Here is a 6,876-nt window from a genome sequence, read left to right on the forward strand (position 1 = left end):
CCGATTCACACAACATGGTATGAGCCATATCTGCTAGTGTGCGATTCTTCCTTTCTACCACCCCATTCTGTTGGGGTGTCCTAGGTGCCGAGAAATTGTGATTGATACCGTTTTCTTCACAAAATTTTTCAAAGTGCTGATTTTCAAACTCGGTACCATGATCACTCCTAATTGCTTTTAGTTTAAGATTAAGTTCATTCGAAATCCTATTATAAAACTTGATAAAAGCGGAAAAGGACTCATCTTTATGTGCAAGAAATGAAACCCATGTAAAACGTGAAAAATCATCAACAATCACAAGACCAAATTTCTTACCCCCTAGACTAGCAGTTCTAGTAGGTCCAAATAAATCCATGTGGATTAGTTCTAAGGATTTTGATGTCGAGACTATGTTCTTAGACTTAAAGGAACTTCTTGTTTGTTTCCCTAGTTGACATGCAGCACAGATTTTGTTCTTTTCAAAGTCTATTTTTGGTAATCCTTTGACTAGATCTTTTGTAATCAATTTAGAAATTAAATCCATGCTAGCATGCCCTAACCTACGATGCCATAACCAGCTAGTCTCATTGACTTTGGCATCCATGGCTACAAGACATTGGCCATCCTTCATGGTGAGATCATCAAGGTCTACCATGTAAACATTTCCACGCCTATGTCCCGTAAGTATGATTTCATTGTCAATTGGACTACTAATTATGCATAGTGAAGATTCAAAAGACACTTTAAAGCCTTTGTCACAAAATTGACTTATACTTAGTAAATTATGTTTTAATCCATTAACTAACAAAACATTGTCAATAAATGAGGAGGATGATATGGAGATTTTACCAACGCCAATGATTTGACCTTTAGCATTGTCTCCAAATGTGACTACTCCTCCTTTTTTCGATTTCAAGGTGACGAAAAGGCTTTTGTCATCGGTCATATGCCTTGAGCAACCACTATCAAGATACCACATTCTCTTTTTACTCCCGGCTGCAAGGCATACCTGCAAAATAATCATGTGAAGCTCTTAGGTACCCAAGTTTTCTTGGGTCCTTCTTGGTTAGTGTAGTTGGTCCCCTTAGGCACCCACACTTTAGTTGTGTTTTTACCTTTTACAAATGTATTCTTGTTAGATTGAATCTTTCTTTGAATGCAAGAATAGGCTTTATGTCCACTTTTTCCACAATGAAAGCATGTAGGTTTTTCAGTTTTGACATCTTTTGCTTTCACAAAGAAATTCTTTAGATACTTTTGTTGTTTGCTAGTTTTATATCCTAATCCGGCTTTATTAAAAACAGCTCTTTGATTGGATAGAATAAGATTTAATTTTTCAGAGCTTTGTGTAAATTTCTCCACAATTGGTTTGTACTTATGTACCTCATTTTTAAGAACCAAATTTTCTTTAGCCAATTCTTTCTTATCATTTTTAAGGGTTTCAACATTTTGTGCAAGTGAGGTATTACTATTGAGTAGGGATTTAACTTTTAGATTTAATTCCTTAATTAGTGTTTTTGTCGTTTTATTTTCAATGCTAAGTTTTGAATTTTTATTTTCTAGGTCAATGGTGTTAACATTTTTAACGCTCTCCTTCTCAATTAATAGGTTTTTAATATCATCCTTTAGTTTTTGATTGGAGGCCTTTAATTCTTTATTCTTTGCTCCTAACATACTACAATCACTCATGAGTTCTTGAAAAGCTTCATATAATTCTTCTAAAGTAAAATTTGTAGTTGAGCTTTGACATACCTCATCGTCTTCGAATGCCATGAAGCACAAGTTGGCGGTATCTTCCTTCTCTTCCTCGGAGGAGGATGTGTCACTATCATCCCACGTTGCTTTCAACGCCTTCTTCTTTTTCTTTCCAAAGTGCTTCTTCTGTTGAGGGCATTCGGAACGGATGTGTCCCGGTCTCTTGCAATCATAACATATTATTGGGTCTCTTTCCTTTTCTTTTTCCTTTTCCCAATCATTTCTCCCTCCAAACTTCTTTCTTGGGAAGGGTTTCTTTCTTCTTATGAATTTCTTAAACTTCCTTACTATTAAACCCAAGTCCTCATCTTCGCTTTCTTCTTCACTCTCACTACTTTCTTCTTCACACATACTCGAAGTAGCCTTGAGTGCGATTGTCTTCTTCTTTGGCAAATCTTCTTCATGTTGCTTCATTGTGAGCTCATGCGTCATCAATGAGCCCAATAGTTGTTCAAGTCCCAATATGTTGAGGTCTTTAGCTTCTACAATTGCCGTGACCTTCGCTTCCCATGCTTTTGGCAAGGACCTGAGAATTTTACTCACAAGTTCTGGGTTAGTGTAAGATTTACCCAAATTCTTTAGACCATTTATTATATCAGTGAAACGTGTGAACATACATGAAATGGTTTCGTTGGGTTCCATCTTAAATAATTCATATTTGTGAACCAGAATGTTCACTTTAGATTCTTTGACTTGATTTGTACCCTCATGGGTAACTTCAAGCCTATCCCATATTTTCTTGGCGGAACTACAGGTGGAGACTCTATTGAACTCATTTGCATCTAGAGCACAAAATAATGAGTTCATAGCTCTAGCATTGAGTTGAACCATCCTACCATCATTCTCATCCCAATCCTCTTCAGATTTGGGAACTTGAATGCCATTAACTATGTGATATGGTTCGTGTGGTCCTTTGATTATGACCCTCCACAAGGCATAATCTTGTGCTTGAATAAAAACTCTCATTCTAGTCTTCCAATAGGTATAATTTGTCCCATTGAAGAGTGGAGGTCTATTGGTTGCCTGCCCCTCAGCAGGAACATTGTTGAAGGGTGTTGCCATCTAGATCTTTGGCTAAGACGGTTAGGTCTTCAAGAAATACACAGAGCACCCGCTCTGATACCACTTGTTGCCCAGAGATGGTCACCCAAGAGGGGGGTGAATTGGGTGTTTTAAAACTTTTTGTCTAATTAAAAATAAAACACACAAATGTATGAACTAGAATAAAGATAGAGGTATGAGAACAGTCAATCGCAAACACAAGGTTTTATAGTGGTTCGGAGCTTCCACTGCTCCTACATCCACTCCCCAAAGCACCTTTGGGAATTTTCACTATAATCCAAGATTACAGTCCGATAGTTTTGCGAGTGCACTATCCAACTCGTTGTTTTACTCCGGGCTAACAACGAACCCTACAATCCCCCAATTTCACCTAGGCTTGGGATGCCTTTCCCTTGTTCCAAGTTCCTTGACTGGAACAAGCACAATAATGAAAAGTTTTACAAGGATTTAAAAGCTCTTAATGAAGCGAATATAGAAATGAGAAATATTAAAATCCGGAAGAACCCTTTTGGCTGTTGGAAGCTTGAGGAATGATGGTTCTTCCGATGTGGATCGCGTTGGCTTGAATGTGAGCTTTGAATGCCAAGTGGGAGTGAGTGGTTGAGCACGAAATCAGTTGGGAAAACTTGAATGCACTTGATTTCTCCTCTTGAAAGCTCTAACTCCCTTGAACCTCTTTTTCTTTCTTCTCTCTTGAATGATCTTGTGTTGGGTTGGTGAGAAAATCTAGGAAGGCACTCAAGAGCTCCCTTTTATAGACCAAAAAGCAAATATAGCCGTTAGACACAAAGATATGGAAGTTTAAAATTCAAACAAATCTGAAAAAGTGTGTCAGTCGCGTCCCAGGCGCTCCGGAGACGTCTCCGCTTCAACGCGAGACGTCTCGGTTGTATAAACTTTCTTTTGACGTTGTTTGGGGTCGACTCTGCGCTTTACGGGGACGACTCCGCAGAAGGACTCTTTGACTTCTTGTTTTTCTGTTTTTCTGAGAGAGTCGGCTCGGCACTTTACGGGGACGTCTCGGGATGTTTACGCTTTTTGCATGGGGACGACTCCGCTGCCTCGGGGACGACTCCGCTGTTTTATCTCTGAAAAATATGTCCTCTGGAATTCTCTGAGAGAGTCGACTCCGCTCTTTCAGGGGACGTCTCGGCAGTTCTTTCAACGAAAAACACACCCTCTGGAATCCCCTGAGAGAGTCGACTCCGCACTCTCTGGGGACGACTCGGGAAGTCTGCTTTTTACTTGCGGGGACGACTCCGCTTCCTGTGGAGACGACTCGCGCGCATCCCTTGAAATCGGCCTTTCTGCCGCCTCTGAGAGAGTCGACTCCGCAGTGTCGGAAGTCGACTCCGACCCTGCGAGACGCCTCGCCAGGTGCCGGAGACGTCTCCAGACGTGCCAATTCTTCCTGTTTGTGCCAGAGACGTCTCTGAGACGACCCGGAGACGTCTCGGCTGTCCCTGATCTGTTTTCTTCAACTCAAAAATTCTTCAATAAATTCTTGAAAAATATGGGAACTTGCCTAGACATTTCTTAACAATATTCTTAGTTAATCACCTGAAATCCTCAAGTAAATTGTTAAGATAAATGGAATTAAACTCTAGTGTTTTGTATTCATCAAAATCCATTAGGGGGTCAACACATAGTATTATTTTGCATAGCACCAATCTATATGAACTGATGAGAACCTTCTGTACTCAAAGCTGAAGGGCCAAGTCTTTATCATGATAGAAAGGCATTCAGCTTCTAATAAATTTTAGCAATCAAAATAACAACAGAAGCTCTTCGAAACACCCCGTCGCGCAATCTCGAGCTTCATCACCTCCTTTTCATCCTCACAAAACACATCTTACATCTACAACCAACATCCATGTTCAACAAAACCATTTTTGCTTGTTTTTATAGAGAGGAGACACCCATGGGCATATTAGTTTGCATTCCAAGTACTAAAACTATTCACTAGTAACGACAAATACAAGAACTGTCTGCAGTTTACAAGCATAGTTACATTCCAATAGTACTAAAACACTTGATAAAAGAAAAAGAACATATACGCTCATTCTCCAAAAATATAAAACTAAACTGAATGAGAATAATCTGATCTGAATTCTTTGGTTTTTCTTTTAACCTTTCCAGCTAAAGCTTGAATAAATTTACTGTGTTATTCCTTCATGAAATATATTTCTGCTACTGCTCCATCAAAAGGGTCATCATCAATCTGAAGATTGAAGACAAATTCTTCCTCGTGAATCAGGGAACTGGGGCTTATCCCAATGGCCACACCTCTCTGAGCTTCTTGGTTCGAGTCTTGGATGTTGCATTCTCAGTATTCAGACCTGGATAATTATAGTGCAAGTGATCCATTTTATCCCTTTCCTATGAAAAAAAGAAGGCAGAGATTGGGAAATTCCTCCTCCAGAGAATGGGACAAAATGGATTACAATCTATTAAAAGTGATAACAAAAGAAGACATTATATGGATTTCTGTATGTGAGCACATTATGCATTAACAGTTCTCGCCATCCTCTTGAATTATACTTTCCTTGTCATATAGAATTACATGGCAGTCAACTGGATCAATTCGAAATATGCAGCTCAGATATCATGGGACCTAAACCTAGAAATCAGTAATAAATTGGATAAGCAGCTTAGAAGTAGATATAATTTCTACCAAAACCCAGAACCACATATCTACTGCAATTGTTATCTCTTTATTTTATTAAGAAAATAAAGGATTCTAATATTCATCCGCTTCATGCCATATCCTTTATGGTAAATTAAATATCATGGCAAGCTACAAGAACGGTACTTCATATCACAAGGTTCCATAATCCCAAAGGTCTCGTGAGCAGCACCTAAGAGGACTTCTATCGGCTGGGGATCTTACCTATGCAATATAAACTGATAAAGTTATGGCAATCTTTTCAGGATCTTGTCTATATTATTTTCCTGTACAGCAACTTTCAGATACCGAAAACAGACTCATTCTCATCCAAGGTACATTGTCCAGGTTGGCAAAAACATAATTTTCTTCTCATATAAACATCTCATAGATTTATTTGTGACGTATTAAATTTAGAATGGGTTCTCAAATCCAGCTAAAATTAGCTTTTATTCTGAACACTTAGTCAAAGGTAGAACGTAGAGAAGAGCTTAGATGAACATCACCTACAACATCAATGCCATGGAAAAAATCTGCTGGTAGATACACAAAAAATTCTTTAGTTTATTCTCAGGTAACTGGAAAGCATCCCTGTGATCACTCAGAATCACATCATTGCATTTAAATTAAAACTGTGTTTAGATGAAAGAAATCTCCTATGAACACTTTGCTTAATCAGATGCATATTAAAAAAGAAATGGCTTTGGACCCTAGAAATTCAGTTACAAACATCTGACGGATAAACTGAAATGAAAAAGACCATGTAGTGTCTAATTTCTTATAAAGAGGGAAAAAAGCAGTATATGATACCTGTCAGCATATACTGGTAGTACAAACAAATATTGTAATGATAGTATACTGCACCTTAACTGCTTATTTTATCGAGATATGAGAATACTCAGTGAAGGCTGGCGCAGCATATGTAAAAGCATAATCCTGCATATTTTTTTTTTACTGTGTCTCATTAGTAGTTTAGCATATGTAATTTTGAAGGTGCATGTTTAACACTCAGTCATCCAAAAAAATCTAATCATAAAGCTATGATTAAGTAATGACTACTTACAACGAATTGAGAATTGCAGAATTACAAAGTCAGTGCTGATGTTTCCACTATATCAGGAGAGACATTATCCGCAAAAGAAAATTTTAAGGGTTTGTTCACTGATACTATATTTCACAGTAATATATAAAGACTAAAATTAGCAGAGGTTGCTAAGATCAGTCAATACCATTTGGTACGCCTATAGATGTTGGGAACCCGCCCATGCCGCCGATATTTCAAAAATTTTTCAGATGGCAGCGGAATCGGCATGCACGGGTTCGACGTTCATCGCATGAACGCTTGTTTCGAGACCTTTCGTAATTAGGTAAGAATTAAAGCTTTTAAAACAATAGGAAGATCAAAATCTTCACCT

The sequence above is a fragment of the Phoenix dactylifera genome, unplaced genomic scaffold (genome assembly GCF_009389715.1).
Source record: "Phoenix dactylifera cultivar Barhee BC4 unplaced genomic scaffold, palm_55x_up_171113_PBpolish2nd_filt_p 000988F, whole genome shotgun sequence".
Taxonomy (NCBI): Eukaryota; Viridiplantae; Streptophyta; class Magnoliopsida; order Arecales; family Arecaceae; genus Phoenix; species Phoenix dactylifera.